We start from the raw sequence: 5,311 nt of genomic DNA, 5'->3' as shown, positions 1-5,311 counted from the left end.
GTCCGCCCCGCCCCGCCGCGTCCCGTTGGTCCCGGTGAGTGCCCGTCGCGCCGCACCGCGGCGCTCATTGGTCGGACAGAGCGGGAAAGGCGGGGCGGCTCGCCCCGCGAGCCGGGCTCGCCCCGCCTCCTTCCCGAGGCGGCCCATTGGACAGTTTAAGCCGGCGCCGCCCCTCCTCGTGTTCTCATTGGCCGACGGCGCTTTGCAACCGCCCACCCCACSGCGCCTCGGTGGCTTTTTATAGCGCCAGTCGTGGCGGAATTCCCTCGGGAATCTTCTGGAAGCCTGTGACGTCACTGAGGCGCAGCGCGTGCCGGTGGGGGTGGGTCGCGCGGCTGCCGCTGGGTGCAGTGTCCACCCCACACCCCGGGGTTGGGGCTGGGCCTGGTGTGCCCCACAGGGCTGGGGTGGGCAGGAGGCACCTTTCTCTCTCCCCTGGTATGGGCCTAGGACCTGTGGGGGAGTTGCAGTGGCCCTGTGAGGTGGTATCTGTGTCCCACAGCTGTTCCCTCTCTAGATTGCCCACACCCGTGGCAGCTCTGGGCAAGGGATGTGTCCACCCTCTGCCGGGTGGACCTCGTGGGTCTGCTGAGGGTGTTGTGGGACCGCCTGTCCTGGTGCCAGTGGCTGTTCGTGCTTGGAGCTATGCAGGCTTGTACTTGTAGGGCAGGGCTTCACCAGTTCATGAGGCTCCTGTTGCCACTGCTTTTACTAGCTGATGCTGAAGCATGTTTCTTGCTGTTTTGGTGTTAGAAGCAGCTTGGCAGAGCTCAGAGGTGCTTCATGGGCCTCAGGCCTGTCCCAGGATGAGAAATTGGAAAGAAAGCTTACTGGGAGCAGCTTCACTGAAGGGTGAAGTTCCCCAGAAAAGAAGGGAGCAAACATCCATGGGAGGTAGGAACAAATGTGAGTCGTCTCCTCACCCTGTACAAGGTGTGCTCCTTATTGCCCAGCTATGCTGGTGAGCTTGCAGGACAGCATGTACTTCCTCAAAGCCCTGCCTGCCTTAAGGCAGTGCCTGGCTGCACATACACCTGGCTGGGCTGGGCTGGGCTGGGAGTGGGAGCGAGCCCTGTGGAGTCACTGTGTGGGRCCCTTCTGAGAGGTGCTCAGCTGCTGTTGTTTGGAGGGTGTGTGATCGGAACAATGTGTGAACATCTGGTCCCTGGGGACAGTGCTGTACCTGCATCAGACACTGACTCACTGAGGAGTGAGTCCCATTGCAGCAGGGGCTTTTCTGTCAGAGTGTCAGTGGAGACACCTTGGCCCAGAAAGGGCAAAAAGGTTTGCCTAGGGGTTTGGAGCCCTAAATGCTTTCTGGCCAAGCTGAGAGCCATCTATTCTAACCGTGTTCTGCATGTGGGCATTTCTTAGGGATTTTTTTCACTGGAACAATCCATCAGCCCCTCTGAAATCCAGATCATGTGCGAGTTCAGAGGCTGTATTTAAAATACAGGTCCTAATCTCTTCATCAGTGGAAGTGCCTGAAGCTGTGGTTCTGTGTAGCAGAGCTAAGTAAGCTCCCAGAGCAGTCCCTGTGCAAACCTGCATCATGATTTCCTGTTGAGGGAGCAATGTGTTTGGGTTTTTTTGCAATCTGAGTCATCTCCTTGATCTTTCTGTATCCCTGGCTGGGGTTAGACCTGGAGTGGAGGCGAGCTGCTGTTCCAACACTGCAGCCACACATGTGGGCCCCTTTGCAGAGCCTTGTTGGTGTGGTTTGGCCTGTCCATGCTGTGCTAATTGCCTGCTTGGATGACCAAGGCTAGAGGTGGTGGTGTAAGGTGATCTATCTGGCCTCCACTTTGAGAAGAGGAGCCAAACCCYTCTCTGGCCAGTGCGAATGCTCACCCTGTCCGGTCACAGTCAACAGAGCAGGGACAGACGTGCTGTTTGCAGCCTGCACTCCATTGCTTCCATCCTGCATGCAAGCAGGGAGATGGAAGATTGCGTGTTCTGTCCCTGCTTCCAGCCACTTGACACAGCATGCTACTGGACGCAGCTTCCCTCTGACCTGCCAGAGTGACTTGCAGCATCTGCTCCTGTGTCCTGAGCTACTGGAAAAAACTTTCATTGCTCTCCTGCTCCTCTTTCAGTGAATGGTTATAGTGGGGGAAGAACTTGGATGGCACAGCTTGAAGGTTCCATCTCACATGGCCACAAGCTCTGCTCAGATTGGGGCTGGACCTTGACATGCTGGGGTCACAGTGGGCTAGAGGTAGCTGTCTTGGGAGGGGAAGGAGGACTGCACTGTGACACCAGCCTTTAGKAGCTGTCTGGAGCCAGTGTCTTTGCTTTTGGTCTAGGAAACCTGTTAATCTCCAGGGAAAAAAAGCCCATCTCCTCTCCCTGTAGAGATAACCTCATGGCTGCAGAGTGTCAGCAGCTCGTGGGTGTGAGCACTACTCCCAGGCTGTGCTGGAAGCACAGAGACCTTGTCCCTGACAGGGAGTGTTTTTCCCTGGTGTCATTGCTCTGGCTGTGGGGAAGGAGGCAGGTTGTGTGCTTGGGTGTGCTGGATCTCAGCTGGAACATGGTACCTGTACRTTTCCCTTCATGGCTGTTAAATGCCAGCTCACAGAGGTTGGGAGGCTGCCGCTTCTTAGTGCTGTTGCACATCTTGTGACACTTGGATATTCTGCCTGAACCCTGCTCCAGGCAAGAAAAACTTCATTCTTCTTTCAGAATCACTGTGGCTTACTCCAGTCTGGCTGTAGAGGAGTACTTGGCTTGTCTCTGGAGCCAGAATGCTGCCCACCCACAGTGAAAGCCCAATTTTGATCTAAAAAGCTTCTGAGTTTGAATCTGAAGGAGACATGGTGTGAATGAGGCTATTAATATGGCAGTTGCTGTGAGTGTAGAGTGCCATGCTTCTGTAATTTCTGGATACTTCCTCTTAGTTGGGGAGATATTTGAATTGAGACACTTCTGGGTTAATGACTTGTTCTTTCCATGTGGCAGCACCAGTCTCCTCCCTGTCCTTTCTTAGGATGGGACTAGTGTCTCTGACATGCAGAATGTGAGTAGCCTTCCAGGCTCCTCCTTTTTCCCATGAAGTGTTTATAAAGCATCTCTGAACTAAAGAATCAATATTTTCATTGTACTATCTGCATAGTGTCTGAGTCATCRTAATATTAAACCACTACTTACTGTTACCTGTTATCTGTCTATCTTGCTGTCTGTTTGCTCTGGTATCCATGCACCACTGGAGGAACTGCTGCTCTTGTCTCCAAGGGCTTGTGCCATTCATCCAGTGCAGTGTCCTGGGCTTGCAAACTCTTCCCATGCTACTTCCCGAGCTTTAATAGCYAAAGGCAATGGGGATTCTGGGATAGAGCTAATATGGACCACATCTGTGTGATTGTGATTTGTTTGGTGTTCAGCCTTTGTGAGCTGAAACAACACAAGGGCAAAGAGAGCATGCAATTTGGCCCAGGAGCCTGTGGCAGCAAGACTCCAGGGGCTGAATGCAGCTTGTGTGCCACTGAAAGCCAGGCAGGAGAGAGGTGAGCAGAGATCACGACCTCCTGCCTTAGGTGCTGTGCCTGACTGTAGATGTTTTAACAAAAACTGCTCTCCTTTCTTCACAGCCTGCGTCTACCTAGAACATCCGGCTCCCTTTTAAAGTAGAGCTAGGAAAGTGCAGGGAAGGGTGACATGAATAATTAAAGGTATGAAACAGCTTCCATACAAGGAACAATTACATAAACTAGTTCCCTTCCGTCTGGGGGAAGAGATGACTGAAGGAAGCATGACGGAGAATAATAAAATCATGTGTAGCTGGGGGGAGGTGAGCAGGGAAAGATTGCTTGAGCTCTCTTCCCATAAAGAGCCTGCATGGCATCACGTGCTGAAATGGGCAGTGGCATCTCAGGGCAGGAGCATGTTTTTTTTTTGAAGCAGTATGAAATTAACCTGTGGAAGTGCCAGCCTTGCTGTGTGTGTAAGGTTGGAAAAAACTTGCCTGGGATCAAAAGGCAACTAAGCAAATTTCTGGAAAGAAAACCCAGAGAAGACTGGTGAGCACAAACGATGGTGCTTCTGGCTCAGGAGATCTCGGGCTACAGATTGCTGGAGTGTGGGAGCATGTTGTGGGGAAGCATTGAGATGTGCTCAACTTGACCTTAAGCTCTTCCCAAGGCCTTCTCTGGCCTGTCCCAGAGAGTGGGGAGCTCAGGAACCTCTGTCTTGAGCAGCAGGGAAATTTTTCTGTTTAAAATATATTACATTATTACTTGGGTGTTTGAAGATCAAAGCAGCATATGTGGACACCAAGCCATGCAACTTCCTTCCCAAGTGTTAGGTTCTAAGTGAATTCATCGTTGGTAAGACACTGCTGCAAAGGTCCAAAGGAGACTTCTGACACTGCCACAACCTCCCGAGCTGGAGGAGATGTGGGGAGCTGAGGYGCCATTTCCCATCCCTGAGGGAGACTGAGTCAGTCTTTCTGGGCTGTGACAGGCAGCCTGGCAGAGCACTGAACCTGGGCTGCCGCTGGATGTGCTTCTGGTGATGGAAGGAGCTGGGATGTGCTGGGGCTATGCCTTCGGCAGGCAGTGTGAATGTGGCCCTGCTGCTGTGCACCCCTTTGCCTGTCTTGGCGTGCTTACCGGCTGCTGAAGCATTGCTTGGCCTTCATCCCCAGGATGTAGGACAGACCCAGGGGACAGATGCTGCTTTTGGTTCTGCCACCCCTGCGGAGTGTGGTTGGCAGAGGTCTCCCAGGAGCTTTTAGCAGATGAGAGCTCAACCTGCCTGGGGTATGCAGACCTTGACTTGGCTCAGTGGACAGGGCAGGAGTACGGGTGCAGTCGTGCACGCAGGGGAGCCCTTTCCCACCGACGTGGTGCCTGTGGCCCTGCTCGGACTCCCCTGCTGCAACACAGCACAGGGAAGTCTCTGGGAGCTGTGGCTCGGTGAGCTTGAGAGATTCATCTGAGGACACTGGGCTTGGCAGCCGCAAGGTTTGTACTCAGTTCTCCACAGCTAGAGCAGCGCCCACGTATTTGGTGCTGTCTCTCCTTCCTGCCTGTTCCCGTCCCTGGAGATACCGCCCTCCTTTTCCCTCACCCAGAGCTGCCGGATGAGGGAAGAGCTGCGAAACATAAATGCCCAGGATTTTCCTGGGATTAATGCTGTGCTCTCACCTTCTGGTGCTCTGGTTGTGGCCCGAGGTTGATGTGACTCCAAGGTGGTAGTAGTGGGTCAGCTTCCAGGCCAGGCTTTGGTCTTCATCCCTGCAAAAAATTCCTGTCTGTACAGGTGAGCCCTTCCCCATGGGCATGGAGACCTCGTACCTTGGGGCTAATTT

Source organism: Rhea americana, unplaced genomic scaffold, assembly GCF_003343005.1.
Source record: "Rhea americana isolate MKP2758 unplaced genomic scaffold, rheAme1 scaffold_196, whole genome shotgun sequence".
Taxonomy (NCBI): domain Eukaryota; kingdom Metazoa; phylum Chordata; class Aves; order Rheiformes; family Rheidae; genus Rhea; species Rhea americana.
This window is presented reverse-complemented; position numbering follows the sequence as displayed.